The sequence below is a fragment of the Lissotriton vulgaris genome, chromosome 2_1, assembly GCF_964263255.1.
Source record: "Lissotriton vulgaris chromosome 2_1, aLisVul1.2, whole genome shotgun sequence".
NCBI lineage: Eukaryota > Metazoa > Chordata > Amphibia > Caudata > Salamandridae > Lissotriton > Lissotriton vulgaris.
This window is the reverse complement of record NC_141687.1, coordinates 1,256,214,353-1,256,239,602: the sequence shown is the minus strand read 5'-3', so window position 1 is coordinate 1,256,239,602 and position 25,250 is coordinate 1,256,214,353.

The following is a 25,250-nucleotide window of genomic DNA, read 5'->3' as shown; positions in this document are numbered from 1 at the left end:
TATCTCTTGGCCGCCAAAGAGATCTTTCTATCTAAGTCCTCATATAGGTGCTAGAGTTGTGTAGTGAGTACCAGCAAATGAGGCATAGGATTGAAAGAACTCAGCTAGGTTGAAATCTAAATTGAGATTATAATTTTTAGTGAGCTTTGTATTTTCACAATATTAGATATGCCATAGTACTAATAATTGACGCTTTATAAAAATATTTTTTGGGTAGTGTTGCATTTCTTTGGAAATATTCAAGTTCTAAAAATTGACTAACAGTGGACTTTTCCATCTGCAGATTATACTTAATGGCCAGCAGAGGCAGTGTTGCAGAGGAATATTTCTCCGCTTGCTGAGAAAAAAAAAAAAGAAAGCTCATTCCTCAGCCTTCTCCATGCCTCGATCAATATATATGGTAAGGCAAAATCTCATTTAATCATTTTGCCATTAATAAAAAGTTCATAGCATCTGATGGCTCTCAGTGCCTTTTAGTGCGGTCTTCCACATAAATATAATCTTCTAAGACGGTTGCAATATGGATGACACTATGGCCATCATGATCGTTTATCAAAAGCTTTGACTGTCTATGTGGCTGACAAAATTTTCTTTAGATACTTGTGCAGGCAATATGTCCTCCGAGGTAATTACCATCTTTCAGGCTGGAATGAGGTGTCTTAGGTTAGAGCAATTGACTTACTTTTAGATGGAGGGAAGCTATTTAACCTGTTTCCCTGCTCTCTGTGAGTCGAACTCTGATACTCAAGATGGACTGCTTTTTAGAAACTGTGTTCTTCTAAATCTAGCCCTCTTTAAATTGGAGCCCAATGCTTTCAATGGTGCAGAGTACTTTCCCATTACACATCCTACTTGCTGTGGAGGCATATTCCCAGATACTTTCCTAGTGTGTAATTGCTGATGTCTGGTCCTTCGGTGTAATCGTCTCCCAGGGCGATTGGTCAAGTGGTGCCATTACATCACAAAGCTACAGCAGGATGTCTTCTGACATGAGGGCCAATCAGTTGCTTCTTCTAACTCTAGCCCTCTTTAAATAGGAGCCCAATGCTTTCAATGATGCAGAGTATATTCCCATTACACCTCCTACTTGCTGTGGAGTCATATTCCCAGATACTTACCTAGTGTGTAATTGCTGAGGTCTGGTCCTCCGGTGTAATCGTCTCCCAGGGCGATTGATCAAGTGGTGCCATTACATCACAAAGCTACAGCAGGATGTCATCTGACATGAGGGCCAATCAGTTGCCTAGTACGCAATAGGATACATGTATCATGGTATAGAAAACGGAGCAATGTAGACGGGATGCCCAGCTGAAGACTAAGGTGGTGAGATGGAAGGTCCTAGGCCATTATTTGAGACTTATACATTTGTTTGAAGGAGTGGTTGATAAGAACATTCTGGAATTCTCTAATGGTTAACTGATAGGGATGTGCTAAAATGAAGATGTTAGAATCTATTATTCATAGTTGTTATTATTCCCACGAACCATAGCATAAACCTTCCTCCCTTAACTTATCAGATCACTGAATTTCTATGGTGTACCATAACCTAAAATAATTCCTGTGAGAAGGGTACGCTATCTCTTGGCCGCCAAAGAGATCTTTCTATCTAAGTCCTCATATAGGTGCTAGAGTTGTGTAGTGAGTACCAGCAAATGAGGCATAGGATTGAAAGAAGTCAGCTAGGTTGAAATCTAAATTGAGATTATAATTTTTAGTGAGCTTTGGATTTTCACAATATTAGATATGCCATAGTACTAATAATTGACGCTTTATAAAATATTTTTTTGGTAGTGTTGCATTTCTTTGGAAATATTCAAGTTCTACAAATTGACTAACAGTGGACTTTTCCATCTGCAGATTATACTTAATGGCCAGCAGAGGCAGTGTTGCAGAGGAATATTTCTCCGCTTGATGAGAAAAAAAAAAAGAAAGCTCATTCCTCAGCCTTCTCCATGCCTCGATCAATATATATGGTAAGGCAAAATCTCATTTAATCATTTTGCCATTAATAAAAAGTTCATAGCATCTGATGGCTCTCAGTGCCTTTTAGTGGGGTCTTCCGCATAAATATAATCTTCTAAGACGGTTGCAATATGGATGACACTATGGCCATCATGATCGTTTATCAAAGGCTTTGACTGTCTATGTGGCTGACAAAATCTTCTTTAGATACTTGTGCAGGCAATATGTCCTCCGAGGTAATTACCATCTTTCAGGCTGGAATGAGGTGTCTTAGGTTAGAGCAATTGACTTACTTTTAGATGGAGGGAAGCTATTTAACCTGTTTCCCTGCTCTCTGTGAGTGGGACTCTGATACTCAAGATGGACTGCTTTTTAGAAACTGTGTTCTTCAAAATCTAGCCCTCTTTAAATTGGAGCCCAATGCTTTCAATTGTGCAGAGTACTTTCCCATTACACATCCTACTTGCTGTGGAGGCATATTCCCAGATACTTTCCTAGTGTGTAATTGCTGATGTCTGGTCCTCCGGTGTAATCGTCTCCCAGGGCGATTGGTCAAGTGGTGCCATTACATCACAAAGCTACAGCAGGATGTCTTCTGACATGAGGGCCAATCAGTTGCTTCTTCTAACTCTAGCCCTCTTTAAATAGGAGCCCAATGCTTTCAATGATGCAGAGTATATTCCCATTACACCTCCTACTTGCTGTGGAGTCATATTCCCAGATACTTACCTAGTGTGTAATTGCTGAGGTCTGGTCCTCCGGTGTAATCGTCTCCCAGGGCGATTGATCAAGTGGTGCCATAACATCACAAAGCTACAGCAGGATGTCATCTGACATGAGGGCCAAGCAGTTGCCTAGTACGCAATAGGATACATGTATCATGGTATAGAAAACGGAGCAATGTAGACGGGATGCCCAGCTGAAGACTAAGGTGGTGAGATGAAAGAACCTAGGCCATTATTTGAGACTTATACATTTGTTTGAAGGAGTGGTTGATAAGAACATTCTGGAATTCTCTAATGGTTAACTGATAGGGATGTGCTAAAATTAAGATGTTAGAATCTATTGTTCATAGTTGTTATAATTCCCACGAACCATAGCATAAACCTTCCTCCCTTAACTTATTAGATCACTGAATTTCTATGGTGTACCATAACCTAAAATAATTCCTGTGAGAAGGGTACGCTATCTCTTGGCCGCCAAAGAGATCTTTCTATCTAAGTCCTCATATAGGTGCTAGAGTTGTGTAGTGAGTACCAGCAAATGAGGCATAGGATTGAAAGAAGTCAGCTAGGTTGAAATCTAAATTGAGATTATAATTTTTAGTGAGCTTTGGATTTTCACAATATTAGATATGCCATAGTACTAATAATTGACGCTTTATAAAAATATTTTTTTGGTAGTGTTGCATTTCTTTGGAAATATTCAAGTTCTACAAATTGACTAACAGTGGACTTTTCCATCTGCAGATTATACTTAATGGCCAGCAGAGGCAGTGTTGCAGAGGAATATTTCTCCGCTTGATGAGAAAAAAAAAAAGAAAGCTCATTCCTCAGCCTTCTCCATGCCTCGATCAATATATATGGTAAGGCAAAATCTCATTTAATCATTTTGCCATTAATAAAAAGTTCATAGCATCTGATGGCTCTCGGTGCCTTTTAGTGGGGTCTTCCGCATAAATATAATCTTCTAAGACGGTTGCAATATGGATGACACTATGGCCATCATGATCGTTTATCAAAGGCTTTGACTGTCTATGTGGCTGACAAAATCTTCTTTAGATACTTGTGCAGGCAATATGTCCTCCGAGGTAATTACCATCTTTCAGGCTGGAATGAGGTGTCTTAGGTTAGAGCAATTGACTTACTTTTAGATGGAGGGAAGCTATTTAACCTGTTTCCCTGCTCTCTGTGAGTGGGACTCTGATACTCAAGATGGACTGCTTTTTAGAAACTGTGTTCTTCAAAATCTAGCCCTCTTTAAATTGGAGCCCAATGCTTTCAATTGTGCAGAGTACTTTCCCATTACACATCCTACTTGCTGTGGAGGCATATTCCCAGATACTTTCCTAGTGTGTAATTGCTGATGTCTGGTCCTCCGGTGTAATCGTCTCCCAGGGCGATTGGTCAAGTGGTGCCATTACATCACAAAGCTACAGCAGGATGTCTTCTGACATGAGGGCCAATCAGTTGCTTCTTCTAACTCTAGCCCTCTTTAAATAGGAGCCCAATGCTTTCAATGATGCAGAGTATATTCCCATTACACCTCCTACTTGCTGTGGAGTCATATTCCCAGATACTTACCTAGTGTGTAATTGCTGAGGTCTGGTCCTCCGGTGTAATCGTCTCCCAGGGCGATTGATCAAGTGGTGCCATAACATCACAAAGCTACAGCAGGATGTCATCTGACATGAGGGCCAAGCAGTTGCCTAGTACGCAATAGGATACATGTATCATGGTATAGAAAACGGAGCAATGTAGACGGGATGCCCAGCTGAAGACTAAGGTGGTGAGATGAAAGAACCTAGGCCATTATTTGAGACTTATACATTTGTTTGAAGGAGTGGTTGATAAGAACATTCTGGAATTCTCTAATGGTTAACTGATAGGGATGTGCTAAAATTAAGATGTTAGAATCTATTGTTCATAGTTGTTATAATTCCCACGAACCATAGCATAAACCTTCCTCCCTTAACTTATTAGATCACTGAATTTCTATGGTGTACCATAACCTAAAATAATTCCTGTGAGAAGGGTACGCTATCTCTTGGCCGCCAAAGAGATCTTTCTATCTAAGTCCTCATATAGGTGCTAGAGTTGTGTAGTGAGTACCAGCAAATGAGGCATAGGATTGAAAGAAGTCAGCTAGGTTGAAATCTAAATTGAGATTATAATTTTTAGTGAGCTTTGGATTTTCACAATATTAGATATGCCATAGTACTAATAATTGACGCTTTATAAAAATATTTTTTTGGTAGTGTTGCATTTCTTTGGAAATATTCAAGTTCTACAAATTGACTAACAGTGGACTTTTCCATCTGCAGATTATACTTAATGGCCAGCAGAGGCAGTGTTGCAGAGGAATATTTCTCCGCTTGATGAGAAAAAAAAAAAGAAAGCTCATTCCTCAGCCTTCTCCATGCCTCGATCAATATATATGGTAAGGCAAAATCTCATTTAATCATTTTGCCATTAATAAAAAGTTCATAGCATCTGATGGCTCTCGGTGCCTTTTAGTGGGGTCTTCCGCATAAATATAATCTTCTAAGACGGTTGCAATATGGATGACACTATGGCCATCATGATCGTTTATCAAAGGCTTTGACTGTCTATGTGGCTGACAAAATCTTCTTTAGATACTTGTGCAGGCAATATGTCCTCCGAGGTAATTACCATCTTTCAGGCTGGAATGAGGTGTCTTAGGTTAGAGCAATTGACTTACTTTTAGATGGAGGGAAGCTATTTAACCTGTTTCCCTGCTCTCTGTGAGTGGGACTCTGATACTCAAGATGGACTGCTTTTTAGAAACTGTGTTCTTCAAAATCTAGCCCTCTTTAAATTGGAGCCCAATGCTTTCAATTGTGCAGAGTACTTTCCCATTACACATCCTACTTGCTGTGGAGGCATATTCCCAGATACTTTCCTAGTGTGTAATTGCTGATGTCTGGTCCTCCGGTGTAATCGTCTCCCAGGGCGATTGGTCAAGTGGTGCCATTACATCACAAAGCTACAGCAGGATGTCTTCTGACATGAGGGCCAATCAGTTGCTTCTTCTAACTCTAGCCCTCTTTAAATAGGAGCCCAATGCTTTCAATGATGCAGAGTATATTCCCATTACACCTCCTACTTGCTGTGGAGTCATATTCCCAGATACTTACCTAGTGTGTAATTGCTGAGGTCTGGTCCTCCGGTGTAATCGTCTCCCAGGGCGATTGATCAAGTGGTGCCATAACATCACAAAGCTACAGCAGGATGTCATCTGACATGAGGGCCAAGCAGTTGCCTAGTACGCAATAGGATACATGTATCATGGTATAGAAAACGGAGCAATGTAGACGGGATGCCCAGCTGAAGACTAAGGTGGTGAGATGAAAGAACCTAGGCCATTATTTGAGACTTATACATTTGTTTGAAGGAGTGGTTGATAAGAACATTCTGGAATTCTCTAATGGTTAACTGATAGGGATGTGCTAAAATTAAGATGTTAGAATCTATTGTTCATAGTTGTTATAATTCCCACGAACCATAGCATAAACCTTCCTCCCTTAACTTATTAGATCACTGAATTTCTATGGTGTACCATAACCTAAAATAATTCCTGTGAGAAGGGTACGCTATCTCTTGGCCGCCAAAGAGATCTTTCTATCGAAGTCCTCATATAGGTGCTAGAGTTGTGTAGTGAGTACCAGCAAATGAGGCATAGGATTGAAAGAACTCAGCTAGGTTGAAATCTAAATTGAGATTATAATTTTTAGTGAGCTTTGTATTTTCACAATATTAGATATGCCATAGTACTAATAATTGACGCTTTATAAAAATATTTTTTGGGTAGTGTTGCATTTCTTTGGAAATATTCAAGTTCTAAAAATTGACTAACAGTGGACTTTTCCATCTGCAGATTATACTTAATGGCCAGCAGAGGCAGTGTTGCAGAGGAATATTTCTCCGCTTGCTGAGAAAAAAAAAAAAGAAAGCTCATTCCTCAGCCTTCTCCATGCCTCGATCAATATATATGGTAAGGCAAAATCTCATTTAATCATTTTGCCATTAATAAAAAGTTCATAGCATCTGATGGCTCTCAGTGCCTTTTAGTGCGGTCTTCCACATAAATATAATCTTCTAAGACGGTTGCAATATGGATGACACTATGGCCATCATGATCGTTTATCAAAAGCTTTGACTGTCTATGTGGCTGACAAAATTTTCTTTAGATACTTGTGCAGGCAATATGTCCTCCGAGGTAATTACCATCTTTCAGGCTGGAATGAGGTGTCTTAGGTTAGAGCAATTGACTTACTTTTAGATGGAGGGAAGCTATTTAACCTGTTTCCCTGCTCTCTGTGAGTCGAACTCTGATACTCAAGATGGACTGCTTTTTAGAAACTGTGTTCTTCTAAATCTAGCCCTCTTTAAATTGGAGCCCAATGCTTTCAATGGTGCAGAGTACTTTCCCATTACACATCCTACTTGCTGTGGAGGCATATTCCCAGATACTTTCCTAGTGTGTAATTGCTGATGTCTGGTCCTCCGGTGTAATCGTCTCCCAGGGCGATTGGTCAAGTGGTGCCATTACATCACAAAGCTACAGCAGGATGTCTTCTGATATGAGGGCCAATCAGTTGCTTCTTCTAACTCTAGCCCTCTTTAAATAGGAGCCCAATGCTTTCAATGATGCAGAGTATATTCCCATTACACCTCCTACTTGCTGTGGAGTCATATTCCCAGATACTTACCTAGTGTGTAATTGCTGAGGTCTGGTCCTCCGGTGTAATCGTCTCCCAGGGTGATTGATCAAGTGGTGCCATTACATCACAAAGCTACAGCAGGATGTCATCTGACATGAGGGCCAATCAGTTGCCTAGTACGCAATAGGATACATGTATCATGGTATAGAAAACGGAGCAATGTAGACGGGATGCCCAGCTGAAGACTAAGGTGGTGAGATGGAAGGACCTAGGCCATTATTTGAGACTTATACATTTGTTTGAAGGAGTGGTTGATAAGAACATTCTGGAATTCTCTAATGGTTAACTGATAGGGATGTGCTAAAATGAAGATGTTAGAATCTATTATTCATAGTTGTTATTATTCCCACGAACCATAGCATAAACCTTCCTCCCTTAACTTATCAGATCACTGAATTTCTATGGTGTACCATAACCTAAAATAATTCCTGTGAGAAGGGTACGCTATCTCTTGGCCGCCAAAGAGATCTTTCTATCTAAGTCCTCATATAGGTGCTAGAGTTGTGTAGTGAGTACCAGCAAATGAGGCATAGGATTGAAAGAACTCAGCTAGGTTGAAATCTAAATTGAGATTATAATTTTTAGTGAGCTTTGGATTTTCACAATATTAGATATGCCATAGTACTAATAATTAACGCTTTATAAAAATATTTTTTTGGTAGTGTTGCATTTCTTTGGAAATATTCAAGTTCTAAAAATGGACTAACAGTGGACTTTTCCATCTGCAGATTATACTGAATGGCCAGCAGAGGCAGTGTTGCAGAGGAATATTTCTCCGCTTGCTGAGAAAAAAAAAAAAGAAAGCTCATTCCTCAGCCTTCTCCATGCCTCGATCAATATATATGGTAAGGCAAAATCTCATTTAATCATTTTGCCATTAATAAAAAGTTCATAGCATCTGATGGCTCTCAGTGCCTTTTAGTGGGGTCTTCCGCATAAATATAATCTTCTAAGACGGTTGCAATATGGATGACACTATGACCATCATGATCGTTTATCAAAGGCTTTGACTGTCTATGTGGCTGACAAAATCTTCTTTAGATACTTGTGCAGGGAATATGTCCTCCGAGGTAATTACCATCTTTCAGGCTGGAATGAGGTGTCTTAGGTTAGAGCAATTGACTTACTTTTAGATGGAGGGAAGCTATTTAACCTGTTTCCCTGCTCTCTGTGAGTGGGACTCTGATACTCAAGATGGACTGCTTTTTAGAAACTGTGTTCTTCTAAATCTAGCCCTCTTTAAATTGGAGCCCAATGCTTTCAATGGTGCAGAGTACTTTCCCATTACACATCCTACTTGCTGTGGAGGCATATTCCCAGATACTTTCCTAGTGTGTAATTGCTGATGTCTGGTCCTTCGGTGTAATCGTCTCCCAGGGCGATTGGTCAAGTGGTGCCATTACATCACAAAGCTACAGCAGGATGTCTTCTGATATGAGGGCCAATCAGTTGCTTCTTCTAACTCTAGACCTCTTTAAATAGGAGCCCAATGCTTTCAATGATGCAGAGTATATTCCCATTACACCTCCTACTTGCTGTGGAGTCATATTCCCGGATACTTACCTAGTGTGTAATTGCTGAGGTCTGGTCCTCCGGTGTAATCGTCTCCCAGGGCGATTGATCAAGTGGTGCCATTACATCACAAAGCTACAGCAGGATGTCATCTGACATGAGGGCCAATCAGTTGCCTAGTACGCAATAGGCTACATGTATCATGGTATAGAAAACGGAGCGATGTAGACGGGATGCCCAGCTGAAGACTAAGGTGGTGAGATTGAAGGACCTAGGCCATTATTTGAGACTTATACATTTGTTTGAAGGAGTGGTTGATAAGAACATTCTGGAATTCTCTAATGGTTAACTGATAGGGATGTGCTAAAATGAAGATGTTAGAATCTATTATTCATAGTTATTATTCCCACGAACCATAGCATAAACCTTCCTCCCTTAACTTATCAGATCACTGAATTTCTATGGTGTACCATAACCTAAAATAATTCCTGTGAGAAGGGTACGCTATCTCTTGGCCGCCAAAGAGATCTTTCTATCTAAATCCTCATATAGGTGCTAGAGTTGTGTAGTGAGTACCAGCAAATGAGGCATAGGATTGAAAGAACTCAGCTAGGTTGAAATCTAAATTGAGATTATAATTTTTAGTGAGCTTTGGATTTTCACAATATTAGATATGCCATAGTACTAATAATTGACGCTTTATAAAAATATTTTTTTGGTAGTGTTGCATTTCTTTGGAAATATTCAAGTTCTAAAAATTGACTAACAGTGGACTTTTCCATCTGCAGATTATACTGAATGGCCAGCAGAGGCAGTGTTGCAGAGGAATATTTCTCCGCTTGCTGAGAAAAAAAAAAAAGAAAGCTCATTCCTCAGCCTTCTCCATGCCTCGATCAATATATATGGTAAGGCAAAATCTCATTTAATCATTTTGCCATTAATAAAAAGTTCATAGCATCTGATGGCTCTCAGTGCCTTTTAGTGGGGTCTTCCGCATAAATATAATCTTCTAAGACGGTTGCAATATGGATGACACTATGGCCATCATGATCGTTTATCAAAGGCTTTGACTGTCTATGTGGCTGACAAAATCTTCTTTAGATACTTGTGCAGGCAATATGTCCTCCGAGGTAATTACCATCTTTCAGGCTGGAATGAGGTGTCTTAGGTTAGAGCAATTGACTTACTTTTAGATGGAGGGAAGCTATTTAACCTGTTTCCCTGCTCTCTGTGAGTGGGACTCTGATACTCAAGATGGACTGCTTTTTAGAAACTGTGTTCTTCTAAATCTAGCCCTGTTTAAATTGGAGCCCAATGCTTTCAATTGTGCAGAGTACTTTCCCATTACACATCCTACTTGCTGTGGAGGCATATTCCCAGATACTTTCCTAGTGTGTAATAGCTGATGTCTGGTCCTCCGGTGTAATCGTCTCCCAGGGCGATTGGTCAAGTGGTGCCATTACATCACAAAGCTACAGCAGGATGTCTTCTGACATGAGGGCCAATCAGTTGCTTCTTCTAACTCTAGCCCTCTTTAAATAGGAGCCCAATGCTTTCAATGATGCAGAGTATATTCCCATTACACCTCCTACTTGCTGTGGAGTCATATTCCCAGATACTTACCTAGTGTGTAATTGCTGAGGTCTGGTCCTCCGGTGTAATCGTCTCCCAGGGCGATTGATCAAGTGGTGCCATTACATCACAAAGCTACAGCAGGATGTCATCTGACATGAGGGCCAATCAGTTGCCTAGTACGCAATAGGATACATGTATCATGGTATAGAAAACGGAGCAATGTAGACGGGATGCCCAGCTGAAGACTAAGGTGGTGAGATGGAAGGACCTAGGCCATTATTTGAGACTTATACATTTGTTTGAAGGAGTGGTTGATAAGAACATTCTGGAATTCTCTAATGGTTAACTGATAGGGATGTGCTAAAATGAAGATGTTAGAATCTATTATTCATAGTTGTTATTATTCCCACGAACCATAGCATAAACCTTCCTCCCTTAACTTATCAGATCACTGAATTTCTATGGTGTACCATAACCTAAAATAATTCCTGTGAGAAGGGTACGCTATCTCTTGGCCGCCAAAGAGATCTTTCTATCTAAATCCTCATATAGGTGCTAGAGTTGTGTAGTGAGTACCAGCAAATGAGGCATAGGATTGAAAGAACTCAGCTAGGTTGAAATCTAAATTGAGATTATAATTTTTAGTGAGCTTTGGATTTTCACAATATTAGATATGCCATAGTACTAATAATTGACGCTTTATAAAAATATTTTTTTGGTAGTGTTGCATTTCTTTGGAAATATTCAAGTTCTAAAAATTGACTAACAGTGGACTTTTCCATCTGCAGATTATACTGAATGGCCATCAGAGGCAGTGTTGCAGAGGAATATTTCTCCGCTTGCTGAGAAAAAAAAAAAGAAAGCTCATTCCTCAGCCTTCTCCATGCCTCGATCAATATATATGGTAAGGCAAAATCTCATTTAATCATTTTGCCATTAATAAAAAGTTCATAGCATCTGATGGCTCTCAGTGCCTTTTAGTGGGGTCTTCCGCAAAAATATAATCTTCTAAGACGGTTGCAATATGGATGACACTATGGCCATCATGATCGTTTATCAAAGGCTTTGACTGTCTATGTGGCTGACAAAATCTTCTTTAGATACTTGTGCAGGCAATATGTCCTCCGAGGTAATTACCATCTTTCAGGCTGGAATGAGGTGTCTTAGGTTAGAGCAATTGACTTACTTTTAGATGGAGGGAAGCTATTTAACCTGTTTCCCTGCTCTCTGTGAGTGGGACTCTGATACTCAAGATGGACTGCTTTTTAGAAACTGTGTTCTTCTAAATCTAGCCCTGTTTAAATTGGAGCCCAATGCTTTCAATTGTGCAGAGTACTTTCCCATTACACATCCTACTTGCTGTGGAGGCATATTCCCAGATACTTTCCTAGTGTGTAATTGCTGATGTCTGGTCCTCCGGTGTAATCGTCTCCCAGGGCGATTGGTCAAGTGGTGCCATTACATCACAAAGCTACAGCAGGATGTCTTCTGACATGAGGGCCAATCAGTTGCTTCTTCTAACTCTAGCCCTCTTTAAATAGGAGCCCAATGCTTTCAATGATGCAGAGTATATTCCCATTACACCTCCTACTTGCTGTGGAGTCATATTCCCAGATACTTACCTAGTGTGTAATTGCTGAGGTCTGGTCCTCCGGTGTAATCGTCTCCCAGGGCGATTGATCAAGTGGTGCCATTACATCACAAAGCTACAGCAGGATGTCATCTGACATGAGGGCCAATCAGTTGCCTAGTACGCAATAGGATACATGTATCATGGTATAGAAAACGGAGCAATGTAGACGGGATGCCCAGCTGAAGACTAAGGTGGTGAGATGGAAGGACCTAGGCCATTATTTGAGACTTATACATTTGTTTGAAGGAGTGGTTGATAAGAACATTCTGGAATTCTCTAATGGTTAACTGATAGGGATGTGCTAAAATGAAGATGTTAGAATCTATTATTCATAGTTGTTATTATTCCCACGAACCATAGCATAAACCTTCCTCCCTTAACTTATCAGATCACTGAATTTCTATGCTGTACCATAACCTAAAATAATTCCTGTGAGAAGGGTACGCTATCTCTTGGCCGCCAAAGAGATCTTTCTATCTAAATCCTCATATAGGTGCTAGAGTTGTGTAGTGAGTACCAGCAAATGAGGCATAGGATTGAAAGAACTCCGCTAGGTTGAAATCTAAATTGAGATTATAATTTTTAGTGAGCTTTGGATTTTCACAATATTAGATATGCCATAGTACTAATAATTGACGCTTTATAAAAATATTTTTTTGGTAGTGTTGCATTTCTTTGGAAATATTCAAGTTCTAAAAATTGACTAACAGTGGACTTTTCCATCTGCAGATTATACTGAATGGCCATCAGAGGCAGTGTTGCAGAGGAATATTTCTCCGCTTGCTGAGAAAAAAAAAAAGAAAGCTCATTCCTCAGCCTTCTCCATGCCTCGATCAATATATATGGTAAGGCAAAATCTCATTTAATCATTTTGCCATTAATAAAAAGTTCATAGCATCTGATGGCTCTCAGTGCCTTTTAGTGGGGTCTTCCGCAAAAATATAATCTTCTAAGACGGTTGCAATATGGATGACACTATGGCCATCATGATTGTTTATCAAAGGCTTTGACTGTCTATGTGGCTGACAAAATCTTCTTTAGATACTTGTGCAGGCAATATGTCCTCCGAGGTAATTACCATCTTTCAGGCTGGAATGAGGTGTCTTAGGTTAGAGCAATTGACTTACTTTTAGATGGAGGGAAGCTATTTAACCTGTTTCCCTGCTCTCTGTGAGTGGGACTCTGATACTCAGGATGGACTGCTTTTTAGAAACTGTGTTCTTCTAAATCTAGCCCTCTTTAAATTGGAGCCCAATGCTTTCAATTGTGCAGAGTACTTTCCCATTACACATCCTACTTGCTGTGGAGGCATATTCCCAGATACTTTCCTAGTGTGTAATTGCTGATGTCTGGTCCTCCGGTGTAATCGTCTCCCAGGGCGATTGGTCAAGTGGTGCCATTACATCACAAAGCTACAGCAGGATGTCTTCTGATATGAGGGCCAATCAGTTGCTTCTTCTAACTCTAGCCCTCTTTAAATAGGAGCCCAATGCTTTCAATGATGCAGAGTATATTCCCATTACACCTCCTACTTGCTGTGGAGTCATATTCCCAGATACTTACCTAGTGTGTAATTGCTGAGGTCTGGTCCTCCGGTGTAATCGTCTCCCAGGGTGATTGATCAAGTGGTGCCATTACATCACAAAGCTACAGCAGGATGTCATCTGACATGAGGGCCAATCAGTTGCCTAGTACGCAATAGGATACATGTATCATGGTATAGAAAACGGAGCAATGTAGACGGGATGCCCAGCTGAAGACTAAGGTGGTGAGATGGAAGGACCTAGGCCATTATTTGAGACTTATACATTTGTTTGAAGGAGTGGTTGATAAGAACATTCTGGAATTCTCTAATGGTTAACTGATAGGGATGGGCTAAAATGAAGATGTTAGAATCTATTATTCATAGTTGTTATTATTCCCACGAACCATAGCATAAACCTTCCTCCCTTAACTTATCAGATCACTGAATTTCTATGGTGTACCATAACCTAAAATAATTCCTGTGAGAAGGGTACGCTATCTCTTGGCCGCCAAAGAGATCTTTCTATCTAAATCCTCATATAGGTGCTAGAGTTGTGTAGTGAGTACCAGCAAATGAGGCATAGGATTGAAAGAACTCCGCTAGGTTGAAATCTAAATTGAGATTATAATTTTTAGTGAGCTTTGGATTTTCACAATATTAGATATGCCATAGTACTAATAATTGACGCTTTATAAAAATATTTTTTTGGTAGTGTTGCATTTCTTTGGAAATATTCAAGTTCTAAAAATTGACTAACAGTGGACTTTTCCATCTGCAGATTATACTGAATGGCCAGCAGAGGCAGTGTTGCAGAGGAATATTTCTCCGCTTGCTGAGAAAAAAAAAAAGAAAGCTCATTCCTCAGCCTTCTCCATGCCTCGATCAATATATATGGTAAGGCAAAATCTCATTTAATCATTTTGCCATTAATAAAAAGTTCATAGCATCTGATGGCTCTCAGTGCCTTTTAGTGGGGTCTTCCGCATAAATATAATCTTCTAAGACGGTTGCAATATGGATGACACTATGGCCATCATGATCGTTTATCAAAGGCTTTGGCTGTCTATGTGGCTGACAAAATCTTCTTTAGATACTTGTGCAGGCAATATGTCCTCCGAGGTAATTACCATCTTTCAGGCTGGAATGAGGTGTCTTAGGTTAGAGCAATTGACTTACTTTTAGATGGAGGGAAGCTATTTAACCTGTTTCCCTGCTCTCTGTGAGTGGGACTCTGATACTCAAGATGGACTGCTTTTTAGAAACTGTGTTCTTCTAAATCTAGCCCTGTTTAAATTGGAGCCCAATGCTTTCAATTGTGCAGAGTACTTTCCCATTACACATCCTACTTGCTGTGGAGGCATATTCCCAGATACTTTCCTAGTGTGTAATAGCTGATGTCTGGTCCTCCGGTGTAATCGTCTCCCAGGGCGATTGGTCAAGTGGTGCTATTACATCACAAAGCTACAGCAGGATGTCTTCTGACATGAGGGCCAATCAGTTGCTTCTTCTAACTCTAGCCTTCTTTAAATAGGAGCCCAATGCTTTCAATGATGCAGAGTATATTCCCATTACACCTCCTACTTGCTGTGGAGTCATATTCCCAGATACTTACCTAGTGTGTAATTGCTGAGGTCTGGTCCTCCGGTGTAATCGTCTCCCAGGGCGATTGATCAAGTGGTGCCATTACATCACAAAGCTACAGCAGGATGTCATCTGACATGAGGGCCAATCAGTTGCCTAGTACGCAATAGGATACATGTATCATGGTATAGAAAACGGAGCAATGTAGACGGGATGCCCAGCTGAAGACTAAGGTGGTGAGATGGAAGGACCTAGGCCATTATTTGAGACTTATACATTTGTTTGAAGGAGTGGTTGATAAGAACATTCTGGAATTCTCTAATGGTTAACTGATAGGGATGTGCTAAAATGAAGATGTTAGAATCTATTATTCATAGTTGTTATTATTCCCACGAACCATAGCATAAACCTTCCTCCCTTAACTTATCAGATCACTGAATTTCTATGGTGTACCATAACCTAAAATAATTCCTGTGAGAAGGGTACGCTATCTCTTGGCCGCCAAAGAGATCTTTCTATCTAAATCCTCATATAGGTGCTAGAGTTGTGTAGTGAGTACCAGCAAATGAGGCATAGGATTGAAAGAACTCAGCTAGGTTGAAATCTAAATTGAGATTATAATTTTTAGTGAGCTTTGGATTTTCACAATATTAGATATGCCATAGTACTAATAATTGACGCTTTATAAAAATATTTTTTTGGTAGTGTTGCATTTCTTTGGAAATATTCAAGTTCTAAAAATTGACTAACAGTGGACTTTTCCATCTGCAGATTATACTGAATGGCCATCAGAGGCAGTGTTGCAGAGGAATATTTCTCCGCTTGCTGAGAAAAAAAAAAAGAAAGCTCATTCCTCAGCCTTCTCCATGCCTCGATCAATATATATGGTAAGGCAAAATCTCATTTAATCATTTTGCCATTAATAAAAAGTTCATAGCATCTGATGGCTCTCAGTGCCTTTTAGTGGGGTCTTCCGCAAAAATATAATCTTCTAAGACGGTTGCAATATGGATGACACTATGGCCATCATGATCGTTTATCAAAGGCTTTGACTGTCTATGTGGCTGACAAAATCTTCTTTAGATACTTGTGCAGGCAATATGTCCTCCGAGGTAATTACCATCTTTCAGGCTGGAATGAGGTGTCTTAGGTTAGAGCAATTGACTTACTTTTAGATGGAGGGAAGCTATTTAACCTGTTTCCCTGCTCTCTGTGAGTGGGACTCTGATACTCAAGATGGACTGCTTTTTAGAAACTGTGTTCTTCTAAATCTAGCCCTCTTTAAATTGGAGCCCAATGCTTTCAATTGTGCAGAGTACTTTCCCATTACACATCCTACTTGCTGTGGAGGCATATTCCCAGATACTTTCCTAGTGTGTAATTGCTGATGTCTGGTCCTCCGGTGTAATCGTCTCCCAGGGCGATTGGTCAAGTGGTGCCATTACATCACAAAGCTACAGCAGGATGTCTTCTGATATGAGGGCCAATCAGTTGCTTCTTCTAACTCTAGCCCTCTTTAAATAGGAGCCCAATGCTTTCAATGATGCAGAGTATATTCCCATTACACCTCCTACTTGCTGTGGAGTCATATTCCCAGATACTTACCTAGTGTGTAATTGCTGAGGTCTGGTCCTCCGGTGTAATCGTCTCCTAGGGTGATTGATCAAGTGGTGCCATTACATCACAAAGCTACAGCAGGATGTCATCTGACATGAGGGCCAATCAGTTGCCTAGTACGCAATAGGATACATGTATCATGGTATAGAAAACGGAGCAATGTAGACGGGATGCCCAGCTGAAGACTAAGGTGGTGAGATGGAAGGACCTAGGCCATTATTTGAGACTTATACATTTGTTTGAAGGAGTGGTTGATAAGAACATTCTGGAATTCTCTAATGGTTAACTGATAGGGATGTGCTAAAATGAAGATGTTAGAATCTATTATTCATAGTTGTTATTATTCCCACGAACCATAGCATAAACCTTCCTCCCTTAACTTATCAGATCACTGAATTTCTATGGTGTACCATAACCTAAAATAATTCCTGTGAGAAGGGTACGCTATCTCTTGGCCGCCAAAGAGATCTTTCTATCTAAATCCTCATATAGGTGCTAGAGTTGTGTAGTGAGTACCAGCAAATGAGGCATAGGATTGAAAGAACTCAGCTAGGTTGAAATCTAAATTGAGATTATAATTTTTAGTGAGCTTTGGATTTTCACAATATTAGATATGCCATAGTACTAATAATTGACGCTTTATAAAAATATTTTTTTGGTAGTGTTGCATTTCTTTGGAAATATTCAAGTTCTAAAAATTGACTAACAGTGGACTTTTCCATCTGCAGATTATACTGAATGGCCATCAGAGGCAGTGTTGCAGAGGAATATTTCTCCGCTTGCTGAGAAAAAAAAAAAGAAAGCTCATTCCTCAGCCGTCTCCATGCCTCGATCAATATATATGGTAAGGCAAAATCTCATTTAATCATTTTGCCATTAATAAAAAGTTCATAGCATCGGATGGCTCTCAGTGCCTTTTAGTGGGGTCTTCCGCAAAAATATAATCTTCTAAGACGGTTGCAATATGGATGACACTATGGCCATCATGATCGTTTATCAAAGGCTTTGACTGTCTATGTGGCTGACAAAATCTTCTTTAGATACTTGTGCAGGCAATATGTCCTCCGAGGTAATTACCATCTTTCAGGCTGGAATGAGGTGTCTTAGGTTAGAGCAATTGACTTACTTTTAGATGGAGGGAAGCTATTTAACCTGTTTCCCTGCTCTCTGTGAGTGGGACTCTGATACTCAAGATGGACTGCTTTTTAGAAACTGTGTTCTTCTAAATCTAGCCCTGTTTAAATTGGAGCCCAATGCTTTCAATTGTGCAGAGTACTTTCCCATTACACATCCTACTTGCTGTGGAGGCATATTCCCAGATACTTTCCTAGTGTGTAATAGCTGATGTCTGGTCCTCCGGTGTAATCGTCTCCCAGGGCGATTGGTCAAGTGGTGCCATTACATCACAAAGCTACAGCAGGATGTCTTCTGACATGAGGGCCAATCAGTTGCTTCTTCTAACTCTAGCCCTCTTTAAATAGGAGCCCAATGCTTTCAATGATGCAGAGTATATTCCCATTACACCTCCTACTTGCTGTGGAGTCATATTCCCAGATACTTACCTAGTGTGTAATTGCTGAGGTCTGGTCCTCCGGTGTAATCGTCTCCCAGGGCGATTGATCAAGTGGTGCCATTACATCACAAAGCTACAGCAGGATGTCATCTGACATGAGGGCCAATCAGTTGCCTAGTACGCAATAGGATACATGTATCATGGTATAGAAAACGGAGCAATGTAGACGGGATGCCCAGCTGAAGACTAAGGTGGTGAGATGGAAGGACCTAGGCCATTATTTGAGACTTATACATTTGTTTGAAGGAGTGGTTGATAAGAACATTCTGGAATTCTCTAATGGTTAACTGATAGGGATGTGCTAAAATGAAGATGTTAGAATCTATTATTCATAGTTGTTATTATTCCCACGAACCATAGCATAAACCTTCCTCCCTTAACTTATCAGATCACTGAATTTCTATGGTGTACCATAACCTAAAATAATTCCTGTGAGAAGGGTACGCTATCTCTTGGCCGCCAAAAAGATCTTTCTATCTAAATCCTCATATAGGTGCTAGAGTTGTGTAGTGAGTACCAGCAAATGAGGCATAGGATTGAAAGAACTCAGCTAGGTTGAAATCTAAATTGAGATTATAATTTTTAGTGAGCTTTGGATTTTCACAATATTAGATATGCCATAGTACTAATAATTGACGCTTTATAAAAATATTTTTTTGGTAGTGTTGCATTTCTTTGGAAATATTCAAGTTCTAAAAATTGACTAACAGTGGACTTTTCCATCTGCAGATTATACTGAATGGCCATCAGAGGCAGTGTTGCAGAGGAATATTTCTCCGCTTGCTGAGAAAAAAAAAAGAAAGCTCATTCCTCAGCCTTCTCCATGCCTCGATCAATATATATGGTAAGGCAAAATCTCATTTAATCATTTTGCCATTAATAAAAAGTTCATAGCATCTGATGGCTCTCAGTGCCTTTTAGTGGGGTCTTCCGCAAAAATATAATCTTCTAAGACGGTTGCAATATGGATGACACTATGGCCATCATGATCGTTTATCAAAGGCTTTGACTGTCTATGTGGCTGACAAAATCTTCTTTAGATACTTGTGCAGGCAATATGTCCTCCGAGGTAATTACCATCTTTCAGGCTGGAATGAGGTGTCTTAGGTTAGAGCAATTGACTTACTTTTAGATGGAGGGAAGCTATTTAACCTGTTTCCCTGCTCTCTGTGAGTGGGACTCTGATACTCAAGATGGACTGCTTTTTAGAAACTGTGTTCTTTTAAATCTAGCCCTCTTTAAATTGGAGCCCAATGCTTTCAATTGTGCAGAGTACTTTCCCATTACACATCCTACTTGCTGTGGAGGCATATTCCCAGATACTTTCCTAGTGTGTAATTGCTGATGTCTGGTCCTCCGGTGTAATCGTCTCCCAGGGCGATTGGTCAAGTGGTGCCATTACATCACAAAGCTACAGCAGGATGTCTTCTGATATGAGGGCCAATCAGTTGCTTCTTCTAACTCTAGCCCTCTTTAAATAGGAGCCCAATGCTTTCAATGATGCAGAGTATATTCCCATTACACCTCCTACTTGCTGTGGAGTCATATTCCCAGATACTTACCTAGTGTGTAATTGCTGAGGTCTGGTCCTCCGGTGTAATCGTCTCCCAGGGTGATTGATCAAGTGGTGCCATTACATCACAAAGCTACAGCAGGATGTCATCTGACATGAGGGCCAATCAGTTGCCTAGTACGCAATAGGATACATGTATCATGGTATAGAAAACGGAGCAATGTAGACGGGATGCCCAGCTGAAGACTAAGGTGGTGAGATGGAAGGACCTAGGCCATTATTTGAGACTTATACATTTGTTTGAAGGAGTGGTTGATAAGAACATTCTGGAATTCTCTAATGGTTAACTGATAGGGATGTGCTAAAATGAAGATGTTAGAATCTATTATTCATAGTTGTTATTATTCCCACGAACCATAGCATAAACCTTCCTCCCTTAACTTATCAGATCACTGAATTTCTATGGTGTACCATAACCTAAAATAATTCCTGTGAGAAGGGTACGCTATCTCTTGGCCGCCAAAGAGATCTTTCTATCTAAGTCCTCATATAGGTGCTAGAGTTGTGTAGTGAGTACCAGCAAATGAGGCATAGGATTGAAAGAACTCAGCTAGGTTGAAATCTAAATTGAGATTATAATTTTTAGTGAGCTTTGGATTTTCACAATATTAGATATGCCATAGTACTAATAATTAACGCTTTATAAAAATATTTTTTTGGTAGTGTTGCATTTCTTTGGAAATATTCAAGTTCTAAAAATTGACTAACAGTGGACTTTTCCATCTGCAGATTATACTGAATGGCCAGCAGAGGCAGTGTTGCAGAGGAATATTTCTCCGCTTGCTGAGAAAAAAAAAAAGAAAGCTCATTCCTCAGCCTTCTCCATGCCTCGATCAATATATATGGTAAGGCAAAATCTCATTTAATCATTTTGCCATTAATAAAAAGTTCATAGCATCTGATGGCTCTCAGTGCCTTTTAGTGGGGTCTTCCGCATAAATATAATCTTCTAAGACGGTTGCAATATGGATGACACTATGGCCATCATGATCGTTTATCAAAGGCTTTGACTGTCTATGTGGCTGACAAAATCTTCTTTAGATACTTGTGCAGGCAATATGTCCTCCGAGGTAATTACCATCTTTCAGGCTGGAATGAGGTGTCTTAGGTTAGAGCAATTGACTTACTTTTAGATGGAGGGAAGCTATTTAACCTGTTTCCCTGCTCTCTGTGAGTGGGACTCTGATACTCAAGATGGACTGCTTTTTAGAAACTGTGTTCTTCTAAATCTAGCCCTGTTTAAATTGGAGCCCAATGCTTTCAATTGTGCAGAGTACTTTCCCATTACACATCCTACTTGCTGTGGAGGCATATTCCCAGATACTTTCCTAGTGTGTAATAGCTGATGTCTGGTCCTCCGGTGTAATCGTCTCCCAGGGCGATTGGTCAAGTGGTGCTAATACATCACAAAGCTACAGCAGGATGTCTTCTGACATGAGGGCCAATCAGTTGCTTCTTCTAACTCTATCCCTCTTTAAATAGGAGCCCAATGCTTTCAATGATGCAGAGTATATTCCCATTACACCTCCTACTTGCTGTGGAGTCATATTCCCAGATACTTACCTAGTGTGTAATTGCTGAGGTCTGGTCCTCCGGTGTAATCGTCTCCCAGGGCGATTGATCAAGTGGTGCCATTACATCACAAAGCTACAGCAGGATGTCATCTGACATGAGGGCCAATCAGTTGCCTAGTACGCAATAGGATACATGTATCATGGTATAGAAAACGGAGCAATGTAGACGGGATGCCCAGCTGAAGACTAAGGTGGTGAGATGGAAGGACCTAGGCCATTATTTGAGACTTATACATTTGTTTGAAGGAGTGGTTGATAAGAACATTCTGGAATTCTCTAATGGTTAACTGATAGGGATGTGCTAAAATGAAGATGTTAGAATCTATTATTCATAGTTGTTATTATTCCCACGAACCATAGCATAAACCTTCCTCCCTTAACTTATCAGATCACTGAATTTCTATGATGTACCATAACCTAAAATAATTCCTGTGAGAAGGGTACGCTATCTCTTGGCCGCCAAAGAGATCTTTCTATCTAAGTCCTCATATAGGTGCTAGAGTTGTGTAGTGAGTACCAGCAAATGAGGCATAGGATTGAAAGAACTCAGCTAGGTTGAAATCTAAATTGAGATTATAATTTTTAGTGAGCTTTGGATTTTCACAATATTAGATATGCCATAGTACTAATAATTAACGCTTTATAAAAATATTTTTTTGGTAGTGTTGCATTTCTTTGGAAATATTCAAGTTCTAAAAATTGACTAACAGTGGACTTTTCCATCTGCAGATTATACTGAATGGCCATCAGAGGCAGTGTTGCAGAGGAATATTTCTCCGCTTGCTGAGAAAAAAAAAAAAGAAAGCTCATTCCTCAGCCTTCTCCATGCCTCGATCAATATATATGGTAAGGCAAAATCTCATTTAATCATTTTGCCATTAATAAAAAGTTCATAGCATCTGATGGCTCTCAGTGCCTTTTAGTGGGGTCTTCCGCAAAAATATAATCTTCTAAAACGGTTGCAATATGGATGACACTATGGCCATCATGATCGTTTATCAAAGGCTTTGACTGTCTATGTGGCTGACAAAATCTTCTTTAGATACTTGTGCAGGCAATATGTCCTCCGAGGTAATTACCATCTTTCAGGCTGGAATGAGGTGTCTTAGGTTAGAGCAATTGACTTACTTTTAGATGGAGGGAAGCTATTTAACCTGTTTCCCTGCTCTCTGTGAGTGGGACTCTGATACTCAAGATGGACTGCTTTTTAGAAACTGTGTTCTTCTAAATCTAGCCCTGTTTAAATTGGAGCCCAATGCTTTCAATTGTGCAGAGTACTTTCCCATTACACATCCTACTTGCTGTGGAGGCATATTCCCAGATACTTTCCTAGTGTGTAATTGCTGATGTCTGGTCCTCCGGTGTAATCGTCTCCCAGGGCGATTGGTCAAGTGGTGCCATTACATCACAAAGCTACAGCAGGATGTCTTCTGACATGAGGGCCAATCAGTTGCTTCTTCTAACTCTAGCCCTCTTTAAATAGGAGCCCAATGCTTTCAATGATGCAGAGTATATTCCCATTACACCTCCTACTTGCTGTGGAGTCATATTCCCGGATACTTACCTAGTGTGTAATTGCTGAGGTCTGGTCCTCCGGTGTAATCGTCTCCCAGGGCGATTGATCAAGTGGTGCCATTACATCACAAAGCTACAGCAGGATGTCATCTGACATGAGGGCCAATCAGTTGCCTAGTACGCAATAGGATACATGTATCATGGTATAGAAAACGAAGCGATGTAGACGGGATGCCCAGCTGAAGACTAAGGTGGTGAGATGGAAGGACCTAGGCCATTATTTGAGACTTATACATTTGTTTGAAGGAGTGGTTGATAAGAACATTCTGGAATTCTCTAATGGTTAACTGATAGGGATGTGCTAAAATGAAGATGTTAGAATCTATTATTCATAGTTGTTATTATTCCCACGAACCATAGCATAAACCTTCCTCCCTTAACTTATCAGATCACTGAATTTCTATGATGTACCATAACCTAAAATAATTCCTGTGAGAAGGGTACGCTATCTCTTGGCCGCCAAAGAGATCTTTCTATCTAAGTCCTCATATAGGTGCTAGAGTTGTGTAGTGAGTACCAGCAAATGAGGCATAGGATTGAAAGAACTCAGCTAGGTTGAAATCTAAATTGAGATTATAATTTTTAGTGAGCTTTGGATTTTCACAATATTAGATATGCCATAGTACTAATAATTAACGCTTTATAAAAATATTTTTTTGGTAGTGTTGCATTTCTTTGGAAATATTCAAGTTCTAAAAATTGACTAACAGTGGACTTTTCCATCTGCAGATTATACTGAATGGCCATCAGAGGCAGTGTTGCAGAGGAATATTTCTCCGCTTGCTGAGAAAAAAAAAAAGAAAGCTCATTCCTCAGCCTTCTCCATGCCTCGATCAATATATATGGTAAGGCAAAATCTCATTTAATCATTTTGCCATTAATAAAAAGTTCATAGCATCTGATGGCTCTCAGTGCCTTTTAGTGGGGTCTTCCGCAAAAATATAATCTTCTAAGACTGTTGCAATATGGATGACACTATGGCCATCATGATCGTTTATCAAAGGCTTTGACTGTCTATGTGGCTGACAAAATCTTCTTTAGATACTTGTGCAGGCAATATGTCCTCCGAGGTAATTACCATCTTTCAGGCTGGAATGAGGTGTCTTAGGTTAGAGCAATTGACTTACTTTTAGATGGAGGGAAGCTATTTAACCTGTTTCCCTGCTCTCTGTGAGTGGGACTCTGATACTCAAGATGGACTGCTTTTTAGAAACTGTGTTCTTCTAAATCTAGCCCTGTTTAAATTGGAGCCCAATGCTTTCAATTGTGCAGAGTACTTTCCCATTACACATCCTACTTGCTGTGGAGGCATATTCCCAGATACTTTCCTAGTGTGTAATTGCTGATGTCCGGTCCTCCGGTGTAATCGTCTCCCAGGGCGATTGGTCAAGTGGTGCCATTACATCACAAAGCTACAGCAGGATGTCTTCTGACATGAGGGCCAATCAGTTGCTTCTTCTAACTCTAGCCCTCTTTAAATAGGAGCCCAATGCTTTCAATGATGCAGAGTATATTCCCATTACACCTCCTACTTGCTGTGGAGTCATATTCCCGGATACTTACCTAGTGTGTAATTGCTGAGGTCTGGTCCTCCGGTGTAATCGTCTCCCAGGGCGATTGATCAAGTGGTGCCATTACATCACAAAGCTACAGCAGGATGTCATCTGACATGAGGGCCAATCAGTTGCCTAGTACGCAATAGGATACATGTATCATGGTATAGAAAACGGAGCGATGTAGACGGGATGCCCAGCTGAAGACTAAGGTGGTGAGATGGAAGGACCTAGGCCATTATTTGAGACTTATACATTTGTTTGAAGGAGTGGTTGATAAGAACATTCTGGAATTCTCTAATGGTTAACTGATAGGGATGTGCTAAAATGAAGATGTTAGAATCTATTATTCATAGTTGTTATTATTCCCACGAACCATAGCATAAACCTTCCTCCCTTAACTTATCAGATCACTGAATTTCTATGGTGTACCATAACCTAAAATAATTCCTGTGAGAAGGGTACGCTATCTCTTGGCCGCCAAAGAGATCTTTCTATCTAAGTCCTCATATAGGTGCTAGAGTTGTGTAGTG